The 25547-nt window shown below is 40.8% G+C and overlaps 1 protein-coding gene across 4 annotated transcripts in view; it reads left to right on the forward strand.

The window, feature by feature from the left end:
• EDA (ectodysplasin A) overlaps positions 1-25547 on the forward strand; it is a 625000-nt gene that overhangs the window by 326622 nt on the left and 272831 nt on the right. The gene's annotated exons all lie outside the window — the stretch shown is intronic.

Below are 25547 nucleotides of genomic sequence, written 5' to 3' on the forward strand. Positions count from 1 at the left end.
TTGGGGTTCCAGGGGTAGATCGGCCACCTGGGGGGGCGTGGCCCAGCCCCTCCCACCGCTCCCGGGGGTCCCAGGGGCCGAGGCATTCCGGGCCTTGGGCACCAGCGGGGAGCCTGCACCGATCGCAGGAAACCACTGGGGGTCGGCTCCTGTGATCGGTAGCAGGGACACTGGGTGCTGCCGAGCCCAAGGCCACAGCCAAGGCCTGGGTCCCTGGTGCCGGCAGAAAACTGGTGCAGGCAGCCAGGTGAATGAAGGTCTATTGCACGAATCTTCGTGCAAACGGGCTACTAGTCCTATATAATAAAAGGGTAATATGCAAATTGACCCTAACGGCAGAACGACCGGAACGACTGATCTCTATGACTTGCACTGACCACCAGGGGGCAGACACTCAACACAGAAGCTGCCCCCTGGTGGTCAGTGCGCTCCCACAGGGGGAGCTGGCTCAGCAACAAGCTGGCAGGTGGACAACCCCCGAGGGGTCCCAGACTGTGAGAGGGTCCAGGCCAGGCTGAGGGGACCCCCACCAAGTGCACGAATTTTCATACAATGGGCCTCTAGTAAAGTAGATAAGATTTATGATGATTTCTTTTTTTTTTGAGAGAGGGAAAACATCAATGTGGACACAGGCTAATGCTCTAACCACTGAATACACCAGCCAGGGCAAGATTTATGATTATTTCTTTGGAGATATACAATTCAAAGGATCATGGACACCACAGTTGGAAACATAAAATTCATTTTTTAATGCTTCTTTTGTTAAAAGTACTACATATGTCCCCTTTATCCCCCATTGTCCTCTCCCAACCCGCCCCTACTCCCCTGCCCAGGCCTTCACCCCCCTATTGTCTGTGTCCATTGGTTATGCTTATGTGCATACAAATTCTTTGATTCTTTGGTTGATCTCTGCCCCCCACAACCCTCCCCTGCCTTCCTTCCCTCTGAGGTTTCACGATCTGTTCAATGCTTCTATGTAACTGGATCTATTTTTGTTCATCAGTTTACGTTGTTCAATATATTCCACAAATGAGTGAGATCATGTGATACTTATCTTTCTCTGACTGGCTTATTTCACTCAGCATAATGCTCTCCTGGCCCATCCATGCTGTTGCAAATGATAAGAGTTCTTTATTTTTTACAGCAACTTAGTATTCCATTGTGTAGAAGTACCACAGGTTTTTAATCCACTCATCTGCTGATGGGCACTTAGGCTGTTTACAAATCTTAGCCATTATAAATTGCGCTGCTGTGAACATAGGTGTGCATATGTTCTTTCTGTTTGATGTTTTTGATTTCTTGGGATATATTCCTAGAGGTGGGATCACTGAGTCAAATGGCAGTTTCCTTTTTACCTTTTTGAGGAAACTCCATACTGTTTTCCATAGTGGCTCCACCAGTCTGCATTCCCACCAGCAGTGCACGAGGGTATCCTTTTCTCCACATCTTCACCAGCACTTGTCGTTTGTTGATTTGTTGATGATAGCTATTCTGACAGGTGTGAAGTAGTACCTCATTGTCATTTTGATTTGAATCTCTCAGTTGATGAGTGACTTTGAGCATTTTTCATATATCTCTTGGCCTTCTGTATGGCCGCTTTCGAGAAGTGTCTTTTTAGGTTCTTTGCCCATTTTTGATTGGATTGTTTATCTTCCTTTTGTTAAGTGGTATGAGTTCCCTATAAATTTTGGAAATTAAACCCTTATCAGATGTAACATTGGCAAATATGTTCTCACATGCAATGGGCTCTCTTATTATTTTTTTATGGTTTCTTTTTCTGTGCAGAAGCTTTTTACTTTGATGTACTCCAATTTGTTTATTTTCTCCTTAGTTTCCATTGTTCTAGGAAATGTATTGGTAAACATACTATGAGATATGTCTGATATTTTGCTGCCTGTGGATTCTTGTAAGATTTTTATGGTTTCCCATCTTCCATTTAAGTCTTTTATCCATTTTAGTTTTTGCATATGGTCTAAGTTGGTGGTCTAGTTTCATTTATTTGCATGTTATCTGTCCAATTTTCCCCAACACCATTTATTGAAGAGACTGTCTTGACTCCTTTGTATGTTCTTGCCTCCTTTGTCAAATATTAATTGAGTATAATGGCTTGGGTCAATTTCTAGGTTCTCTATTCTGTTTTATTGGTCTATATGTCTGTTCTTGTGCCAGTACCAGGCTGTTTTGAGAACAGTGGCTTTGTAATATAACTTGATATCTGGTATTGTGATCCTTCCAAATTTGTTCTTCTTTCTCAGGATAGCTATGGCTATTCAGGGTCTTTTTTTATTCCTTATAAATTTTTTGAGAGTTTCTTCTAGGTCTGTCAAACATGCCATTGGTATTTCAATAGGGGTTGCGTTGAATCTATAAATTGCTTTGGTTAATATGGACATTTTAATGATACTCATTCTACCAATCCATGAATACTGTCTATTCTTCCACTTGCTAAATCTTCCTCTATCTCTTTTTTTAATGTCCTGTAGTTTTCCAAGTACAGGTCTTTTACCTCCTATTTAAGTTTATTCCTAGTTATCTTATTTTTTGTTGTTGCAATGGTAAATGGGATTGTTTGTTTGTTTTAGTTTCTCTTTCTGTGAGTTCATTATTGGTGTATAAAATGGCCATAAACTTCTGGTTGTTAATTTTGTATCCTGCTACATTGCTGAATTCACTTATTAAATCTAGTAGTTTTTTTATGGAGTCTTTAGGTTGTTTTGTTTTCTTACATACAATATCATGTCATCAGCAAATTATACAGTTTTACTACTTCTTTTCCAATTTGGGTGCCTTTTATTTCTTCTTCTTGTCTGTCTCTATGGCTAGCACTTCCAGTACTATTTCAAACAGGAGTGGTGAAAGTGGGCATTCCTGTCTTGTTCCTGTTCATAGGTGAAATGGTTTTAGTTTTTGCCCATTGAGTATGATGTTGGCTGTAGGTTTGTCATATAAGGCTTTTATTATGTTGAGGTATGATCCCTCTATTCCCACTTTGCTGAGGGTTTTTATCAAGAATGGGTGTTAGATATTGTCAAATGCTTTTTCTGCATCAATTGATATGACTATATGATTTTTATCTCTCAATTTGTTTATGTGATGTATCACGTTTATTGATTTGCAAATACTGTACCAGCCTTGTATCCCTGGAATAAATCCCACCTGGTTATAGAGTATGATTTTTTTAATATATTGCTGGATCTCATTTGCTAATATTTTGTTGAGGATTTTGCGTCTATGTTCATGAGGGTTATTGGCCTGTAGTTCTCTCTCTTTGTGGTGTCTTTATCTGGTTTTGGGATTAGGGTAATGCTGGCTTCATGGAAAGAGCTTGGAAGTGTTCTTTCCTCTGGAATTTTTTGCTATAGTCTGAGGAGGGTAACTTTTAGTTCTTCTTTGAATGTTTGGTAAAACTCCCCTGTAAAGCCATCCGGACCAGGCCTTTTGTTTGCTGGAAGTTTTTGATTATTGCTTTAATTTGTTCCGTAGTTATTGGCCTATTCAGGTTTCTGATTCTGATTCTTCCTGATTGAGTTTTGGAAGACTATATTTTTCTAGGAATATGTCCATTTCATCTAGGTTGTTAAGTTTGTTGGAATAGAATTGTTCGTAGTATTTTTTTTTTTAACAATCCTTTGTGTTTCTGTAGGGTCAGTTGTTACTTCACCTCTTTCATTTCTGATTTTGTTTATTTGGATTCTCTCTCTTTTCTTTTTGGTGAGCCTGTCTAGAGGTTCTTCAATCTTGTTTATCTTTTCAAAGAACCAGCTCTTGGTTCTGTTGATCTTTTGTATTGGTTGGTGTTTTTTTCTTGTTGTTGTTTTTTTGTTTATTTTGGACTCTATGTCATTTATTTCCTCTCTGATCTTTATTATTTGTTTCCTTCTACTAGTACTTACTCTGGGCTTTTCTTGTTGCTCTCTTTCTAATTATTTAAGCTGTAGGGTTAGATAACTTATTACCAGTTTTTTATTTTTATTTTTGAGATAGGCTTGTAGTGATATGAACTTCCCTCTCAGGATTGCTTTCACTGTGTCCCATAGATTTTGGGTTGTTGTGTTTTCATTATCATTTGTTTCCAGGATATTTTTTATTTCTTCTTTGATCTCTCTGGTGACCCAATCATTGTTTAATAGCATGCTATTTAACCTCGAAGTGTTTGATTGTTTTTTATTGTAGTTGATTTCTAATTTTATGCCATTGTGATCTGAGAAGATGCTTGATGTGATTGCAATCTTTGAATTTGTAGTGATTTGGCCTGTTTCCTAATATGTGGTCTATCTTTGAAAATGTCCCATGTGCACTTGAAGAGACTGTATATTCTGTAGCTTTGGGGTGAAATGTTCTGAAGATGTAAATTAGTTCCATCTGATCTAGTTAATCATTTAGGATTGCTGTTTGTTGATTTTTTGTCTAGAAAATTTATCCAGTGATGTCAATGGGGTATTAAAAGTCCTCTACTATGATTGTATTGCTGTCGATCTCACCTTTTTTTTTATCTTCTTGAAGTTTTCTTATGTATTTGGGTGCTCCTGTATTGGGTGCATATATGTTTACCAGAGTTATATCCTCTTGTTTAATTGCTCCCTTTAGTATTATGAAGTGGCCTTCCTTATCTCTTGTTATGGCTTTCACTTTGAGTTCTATTTTGTCAGATATAAGTATTGCTACCTCAGCTTTTTTTTTCTTTTCCATTTTCCTGAAAAATTTTTTTCCATCCTTTCACTTTCAGTCTGTGTGACTCCTTTCTTCTGAGGTGGGTTTCTTATATACATCATATATATGGGTCATGTTTTCTTATCCATTCTGCCACCCTATGTCTTTTGAATGGGGCATTTAATTCATTTACATTTAAGGTTATTATTGATAGGTACTTTTTATTGCCATTTTTATCCTTTATGTCTGTGTTTCTCCTTCTCTTTCTATTCCTACTTCTTACACCAGTCCCTTTAGCATTTCTTGCATTGCTAGCTTGGTGGTAATAAACTTTATTAGCGTTTTTTTGTTTTGTTTTGTTTTGTTTTGTTTTGTCTGTGAGGCTCCTGATTTCCCTTTCAATTTTGAATGATAGCCTTGCTGGATAGAGTATTCCTGAATTCAGTTCCTTGCTTTTCATTACTCTGTATACTTCATTCCATTCCCTTCTGGCCTGGTGTGTTTCTGTTGAGAAATCATTTGATAGTGTAATGGGACATCCTTTGTAGGTAACTTCCTGTCTCTTCTCTTGCAGCCCTTAAGATTCTTTTTTTTTTCCTTTTGTCATTAACCTTTGCCATTGTAATTACAATGTGTCTTATTGTGTGTCTTCTTGGGTTCCTCTTCTTTGGGACTCTGTGCTTTTGTGACTTTTTCTCCCTCTCAGATCAATGAAGTTTTCTGTTATTATTTCTTCAAATAGGTTTTCTATTCCTTCCTCAACTTCTACTCCTTCTGGCACTGCTGTTATGTGGCTGTTGCTTTGCTTCGTGTTGTCCCAAAGCTCCCTTTAACTCCCCTCCTACTTTTTAATTTTTTCCCGTTGTTGTTTAGACTGGGTGTTTTTTTCTACCCTGTCTTCTAATTTGCTGATTCGATCCTCAGCTTCTTCTAGTCTACTAGTGAAGTGTTCCATTATATTCTTTATTGCAGCTCTGTTATTCTTCATTTCCTCTTAATTCTTACACATGTTGGTGAGTTTCTTATCTAGATGCCTGTGCATCCTTGTAACCATTACTCTGAATTCTTTCTCTGACAAATTGCTTGCCTCTATTTCACTTATTTGCTTATCTGGAGATTCCTACCGTACTTTCTGGCGTATAAGACGACTGGGCGTATAAGATTTTCCTGGGTTAAAAAGTCGTTTTACACACCGGAAAATACGGTATATTGGACTATATTGATGGGATTAGATATAATGGATTAGATATATTGGACTACTGTATTTTCCGGCGTATAAAACGACTTTTTAACCCAGGAAAATCTTATACGCCCAGTCATCTTATACGCCGGAAAATACGGTACTTTTCTTTCCTTTTGGGTTTTTTCTTTGTCTCCCCATTTTACTGTCTCTTTGTATTTCTTTCTATGTAATGTGAGTTGCTGTCACTTTCTGGCCCTGGACAACCTGCTTGAGGTCTGAGAAGTTGAAGCCCCTAGCCATCCAGTGGTTCAGGACTCCTTATACCAGAGGCTGGGTCTGCCTTGATTTTCATGCCTTTATTGTCTCTGCTCTGAGTTGTATTCCTTTCCCCCATGTATCTGGTTCCTCAGTTGTTTGCTGCAGGTGCTTGTGTTCAGTGGAGGCAGGTGCACCCTTCCTCTAGTCTGTGACTCCCTGTGAGGTCCCAGAGCCCTCTGGCATGCAATTCACTGCATGGCCCTGGTGCCTGTGACAGGGTGGCATCCTAGGACCCTCTGGCTTGCACTGTCTGAACAGTCATGTGGGCTAGGCAGGGCATCAGGCCATGTGTCTCCAGTTCACACCCATTGGCACGGTCCTGGGGCCAGGGCAGGGAGGGGCGCGGGGTCCCTCTGGCTGCACTCACAGCATGGGGTCCTAAAGCACAGGATCTGGAAGTGCTGGGAGTGCATGGTCCTGAAGTGCAGGGACTTAGAGCGTGGGGGGGCTGGCACATGGTGTCCTGACAAGCGGGGCGTTAGCGCCAGGTCCTGGCACCATGACCGGGCACACTGAGTCTGGGTGTGTGGCGTCCCTGAAGAACTGGGTCTGGGCATGCAGAGTCCTGGCGCATTGGGTCCTGAAGTTGGGGGACCAGTTGTGCAGTAAAATTCTTTAGTCGGCCTAGAATGCTGTCTCCAATGATTAAGTCACAACCTCTGTGACGTACTATTACAAGATCGTGTTAACCATCATTTCTCTTATGAGAACAAAGCTAAAAGAATCAACCGAGGGCAATAGCTGAATCTCACTCCTGAGAAAAACCTTATGAAATAGGATAGGCAATTATCTAACACTAGAGGCCCAGTGCATGATTGAATCATGCATGTGTAGGGTCCCCTACACGCTTTCACTTTTCGCGGTGGAGCTGGGTGCCTGTCCGCTGGTGCACCAGGCCTTTCAGAAGCCTCTGGCTCGGCAGAGGCTTCTGAAAGGCCTGGTGCCGGAGCAGACAGGCACCCAGCTCCCACACTTTTGATGGTCCGCGGCCGCTGAGGGGGGCTACCCTGCTGTTGAGAGGCACAGGGGTCGGGACTCCTGTCCCTGCGCCTCTCAATGGCTGCTGAGGGGGGCTGCCGCAGACACCTGGCTACCCTGCCATTGAGAGGCGCAGCTGGGTGTCCGCGGCAGGCCCCCTCAGCGGCTGCGGATCTGGCCATTGAGAGGCACAGGGGGCAGGAGTCTTGCCCCCTGCGCCTCTCAACAGCAGGGTAGCCCCCCTCAGTGGCAGCGGATCCGTGCCTCTCAATGGCCGGATAGGCCACCCCGAGTCCCTCCCCCCAGCCTCCTGCCGCCCAATCGTGGGTGTAGCGGAGTGATGGTAATTTACATGTTACTCTATTATTAGATAGGATGATTGGCTACTAGGAATGATCTTCATGTAACTAAATGGTCTCTTAGGACTCCTTCCAAACTTTGAATTTTGTAAAAAGAATTTAATTAAATCTTGTTACCAAAATAAATAATGTAGTTTTTAATAGGTAGAATTGTTTATAGTAAGTATCTACCAATTTAACATAGAAATCTAGAATACTCTGTTATAGAATCTTCGTTATTGACATTGTTGTTATTATTTAAGCTGGAACATTAATCTAATAAATGAGGCAACACAGGATCAGAAATTAAGTAACTTGCCTAAAGTAATAAAGTGGCACAGGACTAGAACCTAGATCTGTAGTTCTACTCCTAGTTCAGAGTTTTCTATCACATCACCCTAGTGACCTTGGGCTTTCTGTTCTGGGACTGTTTGGAGGTGAGTATTTCTTTTAACAATCAATGGCTTTCTGAAACATCCTAACTAAGTACTCTGAGATGTCCAGGGCCAACATATGTGAAATTCTATTCTGTATCAGAGCTACAGGAAGCTCCAGAAACCTATTATGGGGCCTGGGTAATTATAGTCAGTCTTTCCCCCAATACACTCAAAGGAACCAGGTTTACTTTTGCTCACTACTGCATTTACAGTGCCTGGCACAGAGAAGTTACTTAAATATCTGTTTAATGAGTGAATAGATATAAATGAAATTAGCCTTTTTTATTACTAATCAGACATATATTGTTGCACTGGGCAGCTGGCTATTTTCAAAGCTGGGTATATCTTCTCTTTTATTTTTCAAAATACTTCCCCAATATAAATCTTCTTTTATTATTATTAGTTTTTTAATTTTACCCTATCTGCTTGGAAACATGAGACAAAACTAAACTAAACAAACAAACAAACAAAAAAACCTTTCACTGTTTCCCAGGTAGGAGCTTCCATGTTGGTTTGCTTGTTGTGGTAAAGTCAAACTCCTTGCAGCAATTAACAACATGTCCTGCTGTTAAACTCAGCACCAACACAAAATGCTTTAATTAAACAACCACATGCCAAGATGGTGGTTGAAGTTAAACATCTTGGGTCCCTGTTTGTACTTTAACTCAGTCAATACGATCAGGATATGCTATATGTGTAAAAGGACTCAAAGCTGTACAAATGGCAAATAGGTCTCTTAACGTTTATATGCTTGCGTTTGACTTGATAGATAATATGCTCTGATATAGGAAAATGCAATATACAAAAATTTGAATATTAAAATGAACAAACCAAGGTTTAGGTTGCAGTATGTCTACCATTTATTGACTACTATGTACCAAGCATTATGCTGAGGGCTCTATATTTTTTTCTAATTTTTTTTTGCAAAATCCCTATGTGACAGACATTATCCTCAATACACTAAAAAAATAGGTGTGGAGAAGTTAAGTATTTTACCCATTGTCACATGGTAAATAAGACAGAATTTAAGGTCTGGTTACCTGAATTGATAATTTACGGTACTTCTCTTATACCATCTACCTTTTGTAATATATAGTAGAAGGAACACTGGATAGGTAATCAAGATATCTGGAATTTAGATCTTGTTCTGCCTTGGGGAAGTCACCTAATCACACTAGACTGCAATTTTTCTATTTGTATAATGGAGAAGGATCATTTATTGTCAATGTTAGGGTATGCCTGTGTTGACAGTATTTCATAAACTCATTCTGTGAACAGGAGAGAATGTTTAATATTGTGATTATCAATATAGCCAAAGTTTTTTGTATTTTGTTGGATGTGCATGTTTATTCATCCAGAAAATATTTAAGTACTTAAAATATTCAAGGCCCTTTGCCACGTGCTGGAGATAAAATGGTGTGGGGAGACAAAAAAAGATAGTGAATACTACCTTTAAGGAGCTTACAGTAATTTAGTGGGATCGAGAGAGACACCAGAAATCACCAATAAATATAAAATTTATAATTGTGTTACATGCTACAAAAGAGAAAAATATGATGACATGAAAGCATAGGATAGGGTTCCTTGATTCAGTCATGACAATGAGGGAGGCTTTCCTGAGGAAATGATGCTAAGGCTGAGATCCAAAGGAAGAGTAGGAGTTAACTGGATAGGGGAATAGGTAAGTGATTTCCAAGCAGAGGTAATGACACATGCAGGGTCCTGTGTGATTTTTAACAAATGAAAGGATTCAAGTATAGCTGGATCAGAGTGGAAGAGAGTGAAGCAAAAGGAAGCTTGAAGGGTAGGTAGACACTAAACCATGCCAAGGCTCATAGGCCATGTTAAAAACTTGGTTGCATTTTGGTTAAATACAGCTTGATTTTTACTTTTCAAAAAAGGAATGGTATAATTTTACATGGTATACTTATGTTTACCCATTGTTTTTACAAAGAAATTATGTGGTTATATGCCCTCCATACCTCAACCAATTAAGAAGAGTAAACAATAGTGAGAAATGTGACTAAGTGACGAGTGACATACAGTTGTGAATAGGAACTAAGAAGAAAATTCTAAAGGTAAGAATTAAAATCTGACACATAGTAGATTCAATCCACTAAGGAGGCAAAATTTAATATATAAATTATATTGTTTTAACAGTTATAGTATGAGATACTGCTAAATAAGAAAAATAATGCTCTATATGAGTAGGAGCTAAAGTGAGTGCTGATGAGAGAGAAATAGAAATGGCTGTGGGCTAGGATAGTCTGGGAAAACATTATGAAGATAATTGGAATTGAATTCATCCCTGGATACTGGGTAAGATATGGATAACTGGACAAAGGCATATATAGACACTCCACTGTGTCTCAAAAACACAGAATAATAATTTCAGATTCTGAAGGACAGAAAGGAGGAAATTGATTTCTTAGCCTTTGTCTCTGCTAAAGACAAGTTGCAGAATTATTTCCTAGACTGGATCCTGTGTGTGTCTACCTAGCAACCACTTCTAATGACATGCACTTTCAAAGTACAGTAGTACCCTAGAGACCATCTGGTCCACTTACTTTATTGAATATACTAGAGGCCTAGTGCACAGATTCATGCACCAGTGGGGTCCCTCGGCCTGGCTTGCACCCTCTTGCAATCCGGGACCCCTCGGGGGATGTCAGATAGCTGGTGCAGGCCCAATCCCTATAGGCATGATCCAGACAGGAGGGAGCCTGACCTGTGTGTTGAGCATCTGTCCCCTGGTTTTCAGTGTGCGTCATAGTGACCAGTTGACCAGTCGACCAGTTGTTTGATCACTTAGGCTTTTATATATATACTAGAGGCCCGGTGCATGAAATTCGTGCACGGGGGGGAGGGTGTCCCTCAGCCCAGCCTGCACCCTCTCCAATCTGGGACCCCTCGAGGGATGTCCGACTGCCAGGATCAGGCCTAAATGGGCAGTCGGACATCCCTCTCACAATCCAGGACTGCTGGCTCCCAACCACTCACCTGCCTACCTTCCTGATTGCCCCTAACCACTTCTGCCTACCAGCCTGATCACCCCCTAACCACGCCCCTGCCAGCCTGATTGATGTCTAACTGCTCCCCTGCCAGCCTGTTTGCCCCCAACTTCCCTCCTCTGCCAGCCTGGTCACCCCTTAACTGCCCTTCCCTATAGGCTTGGTCGCCCCCAACTGCCCTCCCTTGCAGGCCTGGTCCCTCCTAACTGCCCTCCCCTGCTGGCCATCTTGTGTCCACATGGGGGCAGGATCTTTGACCACATGGGGGCAGCCATCTTGTGTGTTGGCATGATGGTTAATCTGCATATTACTCTTTTATTAGATAGGATAGAGGCCTGGTGCATGGGTGGGGGCCAGCTGGTTTGCCCAGATCAGGGTTCCCTTGGGGGGTGGGGTGTCCTGGGCGAGGGGCCTGTTGTGGTTTGCAGGCCGGCCACACACCCCCAGCGACCCAAGCGGAGGCCCTGGTATCTGGAATTTATTTATCTTCTACAATGAAACTTTGTAGCCTGGAGCGAAGCCAAGCCTTCTGCTCACTCCGTGGAGGCAGCCATTTCTGTTGGGATTTATGTAACTTCTATAATTGAAACTTTGTAGCCTTAAGCAGAGGCCTGGGCCGGCCAGGGTGTGCAGAAAGCTTGGCTTCCTCCATTGCCGGGGAAACCCAAGCCTCCCTCCTGCTCTCTCTGTGGCTGCAGCCATCTTGGTTGGGTTAATTTGCATACCCGCTCCTGATTGGCTGGTGAGAGTGGCTTGAGGGTGTAGCGGAGTGATGGTTAATTAGCATATTGCTCTTTTATTAGATAGGACTAGTGGCCCGGTGCAAGAAATTCATGCACGGATGGGGGTGTCCTTCAGCCCGGCCTGCACCCTCTCCAATCTGGGACCCCTCAGGGGATGTCCAACTGCCGGTTTAGGCCTGATTCCTGTGGGCCTAAACCGGCAGTTGGACATTCCTCTCGCAATCTGTGACTGCTGGCTCCTAATCGCTCACCTGCCTGCCTGCCTGATCACCCCAACCACTCTGCCTGCCAGCCTGCTCACCCCCAACTGCCCCCCCCGGCCGACCTTTTCGCCCCAAACTGCCCCCCCTTTGCTGGCCTGATCACCCCCAACTGCCTTCCCCTCCTGGCCTGATAACCCTTAACCACCTCTGCCTCAGCCCCACCACCATGGCTTTGTCTGGAAGTACATCTGGAAGGTCTCCCGGTCTAATTAGCATATTACCCTTTTATTGGTATAGATAGATTAGGAAGTAGGCTCCTGTCATACATTGGTTCAGAGCTACCAGTGTCTACCCATCTGATAACTAACAGGGAATACTAGGAGAGATATTTAAGAAAGAAGTGGGGTATGAGAAGACCTGAGTGTGTCAGTGAAAAGAATATGAATTTTGGAATCAGAAGACCTGGCTTTCCAGTCCTGGTACTGCTTTGAACTTAAATTTCCTCAAGTATAAAATGGGGCTAAGAAAAACACTTCCTCTATAAGTAGGTATGAGGTGGTAAATTATATTATGAGTAAACATTTTTATAGTAAAAATACTTTGTAAATTATGAAACCTTATGTAAATATCAATGTTACAGGATATACCAAACCAAGTTATATAACCAATGACAGCAATTGTACTGACTTTAGAGTTGTGTTTTGGCTTCTTCTGATTTTATCTCTACTTTGTTAATTTGATTATTTTTATTATTGGTATATGGTATATTTATTATGTCATTAATTATATGGAAAGGTTGCAGATTACAACCAACCAAAGGAAAAAACCCATAGACAGCGTCAGGGCCGGTTTCAAATATGAAACTTCCATTGTCATCCTGTCATCAGTATGTGTCAGTACACAGCGTATTGAGTATTGCCAATGCAGGAAGCTCACCTGAGCTTCAGTGTCCAGACTTTTTATTGAGGCTTCATTACACAGGTATGATTGATTTTTAGCCCATTTGATGAACTCCATCTTTAGGTTGACTGATCCAAAGTCCCCATCCTAAGTGATATGGTTGGTTTTTCTGGCATGACCAGCCCCCACCATAAGATTCTCAGGTGCATAATATCATACCTGCACTCCTGAGTAAAGTTGGATGCAGTTAACATCTTGCTGGCAAATATTGTGTTTGACAAGAGTGCTGTTGAGGTACCCCATGAGTAGCCAGGTAAATGAATATTGAATCCCTCTGAAGGTGAAGGCAAACTATAGCTGAGAGGATATTGAAATAGGCACCAAATATTAATGAAATCTATAAAGCAAAATGTTTTTCAGTTGTTGTTTGGATGGAATCAGTCATTTTACAATTTTTATTTATTTAGTAATTTTAGAATGAAAAGGAGAGGGAGAGAGTAACATTGATGTGAGAGAGAAACACTGATGAACCCACAACCTGAGTGTGTTCCCTGACCAGGAATTGAACTGGTGACTTTTCAGTTCATTGGGCAACACTTGACCAACTGAGCCACACTGGCCAGAGCTAGAGTCATTAATTTTAATATTATTGTGTTTTGGGGCATTAAGGTTGCGATAATTCACTGTTAGACATCATTTATATATCAGGTTTAGGCATTGACCAAATTGGGGTGTTCAAAGGAAATTCAATGGGAATAATGGCCTCTTTCTTCAGTAGGTCTTATATAATGGGCCTTAATTCCTATAGACCTTGCTTGAATCATATTGGGCCATATTAATTATTTTAACTGTGTCAGAATGGGAAAGAACTCTTAGGGTACTATTTGTCAAGCTTATTTTACATGCCAAATACTTAATTTCAATCTGTTACTTGTTGAGTCAGAGCATCAGTGCCCATTATGGGATATTTTATGTCAATGAACAATATGGCCATGGGGAATTTAGGCAAGGTAATAGTTTCAATTGTGAAGGTGAAGTATACCCGTTTCCCCTCTATTTTATGTTTGGTAAGTCCTTTAAAAATATAGGAAGTAGCTTTTTAAATTTGTGGGATTCTTGGGTATAATTATAACTTGAGGTTCAGTATTGGTTAAGGCCATGAAGATTTGCCAATTGGTGCATCTCAGTAGATGTTACAATTAATTTAGGACCTACATTGTAGAGAAAAATCCGATTGGCACCCTTTTAACCTTTTTGTTTTAGAAATTGTTTTAGTAAATTTTGGGTTTCTAGCTGGGGTAAAATCATGGACCTCTCTTAATTTTTGTCTCCTCTCTTTTTATTGGGAAATTTTCCTCTTGTTTTTATTTTTATTGGACATATTTTGCAGGGAGGAGGTTCTCTATTCCCTGCTCACATTTTTTAAGTGTCTTCCTCTAGAGCAGTGGTTCTCAACCTTCCTAATGCCGCGACCCTTTAATACAGTTCCTCATGTTGTGGTGACCCCCAACCATAAAATTATTTTCGTTGCTACTTCATAACTGTAATTTTGCTACTGTTATGAATCGTAATGTAAATATCTGTGTTTTCCGATGGTCTTAGATGACCCTGCTAGCTGTTCTCAACCTGTGGGTCGCAACCCAAAGGTTGAGAACCACTGCTGTAGAGCCTAAGACCATTGGAAAACACGGATATTTACATTACGATTCATTAACAGTAGCAAAATTACAGTTATGAAGTAACAACAAAAATAATTTTATGCTTGGGGGTCACTACAACATGAGGAACTGTATTAAAGGGTCGCAGCATTAGAAAGGTTGAGAACCGCTGCTATAGAGAGTCCCAATTCAGTACCATCAGAGGTAAGGGCCTCTTCCATACTGGTTGTTGCTTTAGTGGGCTTAAGGGTCCTGGACTTACGTTGATTTTGAATTAACCTCATAACATGTTGACAAGCCATGGCATTCATTTGAACCCAGAGTCTTTGTTGGTCCTTTTCATAGTCATCCGATAGAGTGATGGTGTCCTCTGGATCTTTCAAAGGAGTAGGAATAAAGTATCAAGGATGCTTTTCATAAGGTCCAATGCCAGTAGGTGCTATGGGTGTTTCTATAACCCTACTATAAGGACCTTTTTTGGTGACATAGGCAGCAGCAGCAGTAGCAAAGGCATTTCATGGGGTCCTATTGAGTCATCTGATTTTCACAGTGTGGACTTCAGCATGCAACCACAATGGGCCCATATATTGTACATGATGTAGTTTTTCCCCTGAACAATCTAGAAAATGAGTCCCACCATCTCATTAAGTCATCTATGTATCTAAAAAGCCAGTGACCGTAACGCCATAATGGCCAGACGACCAGTCGCTATGAAGCCCACTGTGGCCAGCAAACCCAGCCCTCCCCCCACCCCTGATCAGCCTCTCCCACCCCAATTGAGGGCGGGGCATCTTGCCACCCCCCACGGACCCTTGCCCAGGCTGGCCCCACCCCGATGGGGGCGTGGCTGGCCTGCAAACTGCCCGCGGCCCCTTGCCCAGTCTGGCCCCACCCCCAATGAGGACCCCCCCACCCTGATCTGGGCCATGGCCCCTCACCCAGGCCATCCCCACCCCCAGCAGGGACCCCCACCCTGATCAGGGGTGTGGCCCCTCACCCAGGCTGGCCATGCCCCCAGCAGGGACCCCCACCCTGTTTGGGGGCATGGCAGCCCACAAACCACCCATGGCCCCTGGCCCAGTCCGGCCCCACCCCCCAGCCAGGACTCCCACCCCCAGCCAGGACCCCTACCCTGATGGGGTCGTGGCTGGTCTGCAAACCACCACAGCCCCTCGCCCCAGCCAGCCCCACCCTCCAGCAGGAATCCCCCACCCAGATCCGGGGCCCCCATCAGGAATCCCCCCCAGCCGGCCCCCACCTGTGCACCAGGCCTCTATCCTATATAATTATCCTATATAATAAAAGGGTAATATACAAATTGAACCTAAAGGTGGAACGATTAGAAGGACCGCTGGACCAGTCACTATGAGGCGCACTGACCACCTTTTGGTTCCTTTCCCCCGGCTGGCAGGCTCTGATCCCCTGATGGCAAATGGGGATCCGGTGGGTGGGTGGCGGGGGATGTGGGCAGCACCAGGCCAAGGCCCCCACCCTGCTGGTCACCCCACACACAGAGGGCAACCTGTGCTGGGGGCAGGGCTGGTGAGTGGGTTGTAACAGCAGACTTCTCAGTCCCTTCCCCCGGCCATCAGGCACTGATCACCCTATGGTGAAAGGGGAACCAGGGGTGGGTGGTGGCGGGGGGGTCGGGGCTGGCTGAGGGCAGCCAGGGAAGATGGCCCTGATCGCAGGCCAGGCCTAGGGACCATACCCGTGCACAAATTTAGTGCACTGGGCCTCTAGTATAATCATATGAAACCCACAGATAGGCCCCAGCTGATATACACAACCCAAGGACAACTTTAAGGAAGGCCTCAATCTCAGATACCTATCCTTAAACATCATCTAGTGAAACTTCTGAATTAGGTTGGTTAAATCCATAATAGAGGCTCAGTAGGACATAGCAAACAGTACAGTGCAGCGCAACTCATAGTAAAAGCTGGTCAGCAGGCAGCAGCATGACTCAAAGTGCACCCTGGGCAGCAGACAGCAAGCCTAAAGCAAGAGAAGAAAGACCCCCAGATGGTGATGGTTATTGCCTCAACATCCTACTCACAGTGCCAATTTTCTTATAGTTACTCTGCAAGATATGGGATAAATCCCTCACCTAAAATGCTGTTTGAACACGCTAAAAAAGAATGAAAAGATTTATTACTGACATAATAGGGTTTTCTAGGGAAAGCAAGGCTGGCTCCTAAGTCAGTCTGAAATAGTGTGAGTGAAGAGAGGGTGAGTGGCTTTGTTTTTTATGGTATTTAGGTGGTAGGGCCAAAGTAAGGTTTATATGCTCGCTGTGGCTTACATTACTTAAACTTCCCTGCCAGCACCATGAAGAGTCCCCGGACCTTTCTTGTCAGTTTGCCCTGATATGGGGCAAAAAGGGAAAGGAAGAGGGATGGGACTTTAAAGCTATCATTGGTTATACATCAAAAATGGAATCAGACTCTTTATTATAATGTTCATCTCTAAAAATAAATTTCAGTGCCACCAATAGAAGGCAAAGGAGAAGCTTGCCAGCTAAACAAGAAGGCTAGAATGAAAAGAAAAGCATGTTCAACTTTTTAAAAAATGACTGATGTTTTAAAGTAGTGATATTAATAATTTGAGATATCTTCTTATTAAATTCATCAGCCTTCTTTTTGCCATTATATTGAAAATTAAAATGTAGCAGTGATATTTATGTCCCTTTCACTGTGTAATTCTATTTTTGGAGTCCTATATAGAGTTTATATTATGCTTTATTTTGAAAATATATGGTTTTATTTGTAAGATTTGTTACCTGTGATTTAAAGCTAAATATTGCACCCCAGAAGCTGAGACCTCTGGTCTGCATCAATGGCCTGCATTCTATACCACAAACTAGTTGTGCTGTGTTAGGAAAACCTTTTATTCTCTGCTTCATATTCTTCATATGTAAATTGATCCATCCAGCAAAAGGTTTTGAAGTATCTTCTATCAGATAGATATTGAAGAAGGTGCTGAGGGTACAAAGCTAAGCAAGGCATCGTTCCTGCTCTCAAAGAGCTTGCAGCGTGGTGGGGCATACATGTCTGCAACTGCAATATGGTATACTAATTGTCATGTGAAAAGTGTGCACATGGTGCTGGGAATAATAATTATATGGACAATATTTTTACCATTTTCCTCATATTAAAGTACTTTGAAATGTATAAAGCAAAACAAAAGTATAAGTAAATACCCTGCTGCTTTTTGTCTAATTCATTCATTTTGAGCTTAGAACTTTTGATTCTCTTAAAGTATATTTTTGGCATTTGAATTACTTTGGGGCAGTATTTAATATATTTCTAATTAAGATACAATTTTAGTTTGAATGGTCCTATTCTCCAGATTATGGAGTTGTGTGTTCCTCTTACCATAAAGACTGAATGCTGTCGCAGCAAATGACACAACTGTGGAGATTGTTAATACTATAAAATTATGGGTTCTAAAGACCTCAACTGGGCCCTTAGCACACCATTTAACAGTCATTGTCTATCCTTAATTATTCCCCTCTCCTGTTGGCAGTGGTTGCCATTGAGACCCTTTACCGCCTTTCTCACGGCTACTACTCCATGCATTCTCCTTAATACAACCCCTACCAGTCCCATCAGTCTTACCTCCATCATTCTCCAAGACACAGGCTCCATCCCTATCTAACTATTGAGTGGGCTATGTTGCTTTAGGTATCTGTACCTTCGCTCTTGCTATTCCTCTGCCTGGAATCCACTCCTGACACCAAACGTAACTAACTTCTACTTTTTTCAAGACTCATTTCACGTATCTGTACTCTGTGAACCTTCTTTGACAGCCCAGGCATAGCTGGCCACTCCTTCTTGTACATCACCACTAGATAGAGTATTTTCTGCTACTTTAGAATGTTTTATATTGTGTTGCACTGTTTTCTTTTATAACTATCTCCGCTAATAAACTGTGAAGTCCTAGAGAGCCGGGACTCCCATTTATCTTTGAATCCCTAGCTTCTAGTATAGTGCCTGGCAGAAACATAAATATTTATTGAGGGAGAAAAGGGAATGAAACTACATAAATATTAGAACTATAGAGCTTCTTTAAGAACACAAAACCACATTATTATTACCTTCAAACTTCTCAGTTAATTTTCAGTGGTATATCCCTGTTTCCTTTTTCTCTCGACCTTTTGGAATTTTTTTTTCCATTTAATAGATGCTGAAATTTGTTTTTAAAGAACTTCACAGAGACAGCTGTCTGACAGCTGTACACCATCTAGGCTGGGTAAAAACATCTGGCTACTTGAGAATAGAAGCTCTGTACTAAAGGAGTTTCTCAGACTGGTGGTGATTAGTATTCTACAAATGTGCCTTGCATTGTCCTGCTTTGACATGATAATGTATACAGCTTGTCACTCTAAACTGTGAAGTTTCTTTTTGTTTGTGCACCTCAATGAAGTTTAAAAAAATAATATTAGCATGTTGGTACATTTTGGCCATAAAAATGTTTTTGTAGTAAATGACAACATCACAGTAAAGTAAGTGATTAATCCAGAGGAGTGTGTACATATGTACTCACACATTTATGCTGTTAGGCAACAACCTATACTGTAGACAAATTTCTCTTCAAACAAAATAATCAATGTATATTCCAAACACCCTTTTTTTATTTCCCTGATATGGAACTACCTCAGGGACTATTTCCATTAAAAAAAGACTTGAAATAAATGAAGTTTTTGTGCACCTGCAGTGCTATCTAACTATACTTAACCCTTCTTGGTCAGTGTCCTCTAACCTATTTATACAGACCAATTCTGATAAATATTTTATTAATTACTGTGATGAGCACCACATGCACACACAGATGGTCTATTTCTAGGGTTCTGCCTTTAATAAAGCTGTGAGGAGCTATCAGTAATGATAGTGTTTGAATTTCCAAAATTGCGTTCAAATACCTACCATATATCTCAGATTTCATAACTGTGATCCAGGTTCCTCCAATTTAATTTATGTTACATTCTGCAATCAAGGAAAAAAATACTTCTTAAATGGTTAGTATCACTAATAATTTAGAAGGAATTTATGAATTTAGTAATACCCTTCATTAGCTTAACTTGAATTAAATGCATAAATGACAGCAGTTCAGATTTCAGTCCCAAGATCCTGACGTGTGTGTGTGTGTGTGTGTGTGTGCGTGTGTGTGTAGATAGGAGTAAGCATACAGATGGAAGTCTAATATACCAGCATTTAAAGGCACTATTATAGGGCACTTAAGACCATACCATGATTCTTGCTCCCATTAGAATGCAATCTTCTTGAGAGGACCATTTTAAAGATTTTTAAATTATTGATATTTAGAGAGAGAGGAAGGGAGAGGGAGAGAGTGAAACATTGATTCGATCCACTGCCTCCTGCATGATGCCCCCTACTGGGGATCCAGCCCATAACCCAGGCATGTGTCCTGACCGGGAATCAAACTGGCAACCTTTCAGTGCACAGGACAACACCCAACCAATTGAGCCATGCTGGCCAGAGAGGACTATTTTGAATTCAATTTTAAGTCTAAATAGCATCTAACATCATGTTTTGTATAAATCAAGTTATTATCAGATGATTGTCAAATATACACTGAGTGACCAGATTATTATGATCTCTGAACGCATAATAATCTGGCCACTCAGTATATGTATGTGTGTGTGTGTGTGTGTGTGTGTGTGTGTGTATGTGTGTGTGTGTGTGTGTGTGTGTGTGTGTGTGTGTGTGTATATATATATATATATATATATATATATATATATATATATTTTAGAGGCCAGGTGCATGAATTTGTGCATGGGTGGGGTCTGGCCAACCTGGCCATGGGGAGGGGACATGGGCGGTTGGCCAGACTGCCTGCTGTTCGAACTCTTGGTTGAGGGGACAATTTGCATATTAGCCTTTTATTATATAGGATATACACTGAGTGGCCATATTATTATGCGTTCAGAGATCATAATAATCTGGCCAGTCACTGTACTTGGCGAGTATGCCACAACACTGAAATTTAGAATTGGGGCCCTAACTCTTTACCTTCCAAATTTTGTAGGTGTTCCCAGAGGTAATATGGTTTTAAAGTAACTTACTAAGAAACAATAGTGTGTCCAGAGGAAGCATAATGTCTAGATGATCTAGACTCCCTAAGCAACAGTTGAAGGACCTGGGTCCTAGAGCAGAGTACTAAATGCAAGAAATACTGGCCTTTGAATATAAGAAAGGGCAGAACTAGAGTTAATGAGGGAAATTTCTGAAAAGGCAATATCTGCTTAGATTAAGAAAAAAATCTCTAGTATCTGAGATGCCTCACAATTGAGTGGAATGCCTTAAATACCATTTAAGCAGTACAGGAATGACTGTGTGGAGGACATTATGTGGGAGATTAGACTAAGTAAATTCTGTCATCCTTCCATTATTCTATAAAAGATAGAAAAGGCATTGAATGGTAGTCATGTTTCTTGTTATATCATACTTTTCATTAGCCCACCAGTGAAAAGTATTCACCTTTAAAAATTGTTATACTATTTTATTCAATGACAGTGTTCCCTTAGCTCCGTGTTTGGCAAACTGCGGCTCGCGAGCCACATGAGGCTCTTTGGCCCCTTGAGTGTGGCTCTTCCACAAAATACCACGGCCTGGGTGAGTCTATTTTGAAGAAGTGGCGTTAGAAGAAGTTTAAGTTTAAAAAATTTGGCTCTCAAAAGAAATTTCAATCATTGTACTGTTGATATTTGGCTCTGTTGACTAATGAGTTTGCCAACCACTGCCCTAGAGTATTCTTTCCCTAGATAGAGCTTCAAATAACAGTGCCATTTTTATCATTCATATCTCAGCTCAAATGCCATTATTTCAGAAAGGCCTTCCCTGAGCATTCTTTTTAAAATAGTTCACCCACACACTCACCTCCATCTCCTATTACTCTCTATCTTATCACCTTGTTTATTTCCTTCAGATAAATTATTATACTCTGTAATTTTCATGTTTGCTTTTTTCCTATCTTTCCCTACTCAAATTTAAGCTCCATGAGGACATGCATGAAGCTTGTCTGTCTTATTCACAGTTAAATCCCTAGTTCCCAGGACAGTGTCTTGCATAAACTAGGAATTTGGTGAATATTTGATATATGGCTAGATGAAGACCCGCTCCCACATGTTGGGTTTTCTGTTATGTTAAAGCCATTAGGGGGCTGGAAGGTCCTTGCTTAGAGATATTTTGCACTTCTCTTCTACCAAAAATAAGGGATTTGGATGTCCAAGATTGAAAATTTTTCCATTTGTACTATGTAACAACAAGTGGCACATTTTCTTTCTTTTTTTAAATTTTTTTTATTTTTATTTTCATTTTATTGTTTTAAGTATTACACATAGTAGTACATATATCTCCTTTTTTTCCCCATTGACCTTCCCCCAGCCTCCCGTAACCCCGGTTGCATGCCCTCATCCACCCCCCACCCTTCCAGTGTCTTGTGTCCATTGGTTGTGCTTATATACATGCATACAAGTCCTTCAGTTGATCTTGTACCTCCCAACCCCCTCTCCAGCCTTCCCGCAGTAATTTGACAGTCTGTTTGATGCTTCTCTGTCTCTGTATCTATCTTTTTGTTCATCAGGTTATAATGTTCTTTATTATCCATAAATGAGTGAGATCATGTGGTATTTTTTTTTTGTCACTGACTGGCTTATTTCACTTAACATAATGCTCTCCAGATCCATCCATGCTGCTGCAAATGGTAAGAATTACTTCTTTTTTATAGCAGCATAGTATTTCATTGTGTAGATGTACCACAGTTTTCTAATCGACTCATCTGCTGATGGACATATAGGCTGTTTCCAAATCTTCCTATGGTGAATTGTGCTGCTATGAACATAGGGGTGCATATATCCTTTCTGATTGGTGTTTCTAGTTTCTTGAGATATATTCCTAGAAGTGGGATCACTGGGTCAAATGGGAGTTCCATTTTTAGTTTTTTGAGGAAACTCCGTACTGTTCTCCACAGTGGCTGCACCAGTCTGCATTACCACCAGCAGTGCACGAGGGTTCCTTTTCCCCCGCATCCTCGCCAGCACTTGTCAATTGTTCATTTGTTGATGACAGCCATTCTGACAGGTGTGAGATGGTACCACATTGTCGTTTTGATTTGCATCTCTCAGATAATTAGTGACTTTGAGCATGTTCTCATATGTCTCTTGGCCTTCCTTCTGTCTTCTTTCGAAAACTTCCTATTTAGGTCCATTGCACATTTTTTTTATTGGATCATTTATCTTCCTTTTATTAAGCTGTATGAGTTCCCTGTAAATGTTGGAGATTAAACCTTTATCAGTGGTAACATTTGCAAATATGTTCTCTCATGCAGTGGGCTTTCTTGTTGTTTTGTTGATGGTTTCATTTGCTGTGGAAAACCTTTTTATTTTGATGTAGTCCCATTTGTTTATTTTCTCTTTAGTTTCCATTGCCCTAAGAGCGGAATCTGTGAAGAAATTGCTTCGGCATATGTCTGAGATTTTGCTGCCTGTGGATTCCTCTAGTATTTTTATGGTTTCCCAACTTGTTTAAGTCCGTTATCCATTTTGAGTTTATTTTTGTGTATGGTGTAAGTTGATGGTCTAGTTTCATTTTTTGGCATCTATCTGTCCAATTTTTCCAAAACCATTTATTGAAGACACTGTCTTGACTCCATTGTATGTTCATGCCTCCTTTGTCAAATATTGAGCCTAGTAGTTTGGGTCGATTTCTGGGTTCTCTATTCTATTCCATTGGTCTATATGTCTGTTCTTGTGCCAGTACCAGGCTGTTTTGAGAACAGTGGCTTTGTAATACAGCTTGAAATATGGTATGGAGATCCCACCTACTTTGTTCTTCTTTCTCAAGATTGCATTGGCTATTCGAGGTCTTTTTTTATTCCAGATGAATTTTTGGAGACCTCTTTCTAGGTCTGTGAAATATGCCATTGGTATTTTAATGGGGAGTGCATTGAATCTATAGATTGCTTTGGGTAGTATGGTCATTTTAATGATGTTGATTCTACCAATCCATGAATATGGTATGTTCTTCCATCTGTTTACGTCTTCCTCTATCTCTTTTTTCAGTGTCCTGTAGTTTTCCGCATATAGATCTTTTACCTCCTTAGTTAAGTTTATTCCTAGGTATCTTAATTTTTTTGGTGCTATGGTAAATGGGATTGCTTATTTAGTCTCTCTTTCTGTAAGTTCACTATTGGTGTATAGAAATGCCATAGATTTCTTGGCGTTAATTTTGTATTCCGCTACATTGCCAAATTCATTTATGAAGTCTAATAGATTTTTGATGGAGTCTTTCGGGTATTTTATGTACAATATCATGTCATCTGCAAATAAGGACAGCTTTACTTGTTCTTTTCCAATTTGGATGCCTTTTATTTCTTCTTCTTGTCTAATCACAATGGCTAATACTTCCAGTACTATGTCAAACAGGAGTGGTGAGAGTGGGCATCCCTGTCTTGTTCCTGTTCTTAGGGGAAATGTTTTTAGTTTTTGTCCATTGAGTATGATATTTGCTGTGGGTTTATCATATATAGCTTTTATTATGTTGAGGTATGAGCCTTCTATTCCCACCTTGTTGAGAGTTTTTATCAAGAAAGGGTGTTGGATTTTGTCAAATGCTTTTTCTGCATCAATTGATATGAGTATGTGATTTTTATCTCTCAATTTGTTTATGTGATGTATCACGTTTATTGATTTGCGGATATTTTACCATCCTTGCATTCCTGGGATAAATACTACTTGATCATGGTGTATGATCTTTCTGATGTACTGCTGGAGCCGATTTGCTAGAATTTTGTTGAGGATTTTGGCATCTATGTTCATGAGGGATATTGGTCTGTAATTCTCTTTCATTGTGTTGTCTTTATCTGGTTTTGGTGTTAGGGTGATGCTGGCTTCATAGAAGGAGCTTGGAAGTGTTCCTTCCACTTGAATTTTTTGGAATAGTCTGAGGAGGATAGGTTTTAGTTCTTCCTTGAATGTTTGGTAAAACTCTCCTGTGAAGCCGTCAGGCCCCGTGCTTTTGTTTGCTGGAAGCTTTTTGAGGACTGCTTCAATTTCGTCCATAGTTATTACCGTATTGAGCTGTGTAGATTCTTCTTGATTGATTTTTGGAAGGTTATATTTTTCTAGGAATATGTCCATTTCCTCCAGGTTGTGCAGTTTGTTGGAATAGAGTTGTTCGTAGTATTTTGTAACAATCCTTTGTATCTCAGCGGGGTCTGTTGTTATTTCACCTCTTTCATTTCTGATTTTGTTTATTTGGGTCCTCTCTCTTTGCTTCTTCGTGAGCCTGGCTAGAGGTCCATCAATCTTGTTTATCCTTTCATAGAACCAGCTCTTGGTTTTGTTGATCTTTTGTATTGTTTCTTTGGTCTCTATGTCATTTATCTCCGCTCTGGTCTTTGTTATTTCCTTCCTTCTGGTTACACTGGGCTGCTCTTTTTCTAGCTCTTTGAGTTGTAGGGTTAGGTAATTTATTACCGTCGTTTCTTGTTTTTTGCAATAGGCTTGTAGAGCTATGAACTTCCCACTCAAGACTGCTTTCGCTGTGTTCCATAGATTTTGGATTGTTGTGTTTTCATTGTCATTTGTTGCCATGATGTTTTTTTATTTCTTCCTTGATCTCTCTGGTGACCCAGTCCTTGTTTAATAGCATGCTGTTTAGTCTCCATGTGTTTGATTTCTTTGGATTGTATTTATTGTAGTTGATTTCCAGTTTTATGCCACTGTGATCTGAGAAGATGCTTGATATAATTTCTATCTTCTTGAATTTGAAGAGACTTTGCCTGTGACCCCGCATATGGTCTATCTTTGAAAATGACCCATGTGCACTTGAGAAGAATGTATATTCTGTGGCTTTGGGGTGAAATGTTCTGAAGATGTCAATTAATTCCATCTGGTCTAGTGAGTCATTTAGGATTGCTGTTTCTTTGCTGATTTTTTGTTTAGAGGATTTGTCCAGTGGTGATAGTGGGGTATTAAAGTCTCCTACTATGATTGTATTGCTATTAATCTCTCCCTTGATATCCTCCAGGAGTTTTTTTTTTCATGTATTTGGGTGCTCCTATATTGGGAGCGTATATGTTTACCAGAATTATTTCTTCTTGT

The sequence above is a fragment of the Cnephaeus nilssonii genome, assembly GCF_951640355.1.
Source record: "Cnephaeus nilssonii genome assembly, chromosome: X".
Lineage (NCBI taxonomy): Eukaryota > Metazoa > Chordata > Mammalia > Chiroptera > Vespertilionidae > Cnephaeus > Cnephaeus nilssonii.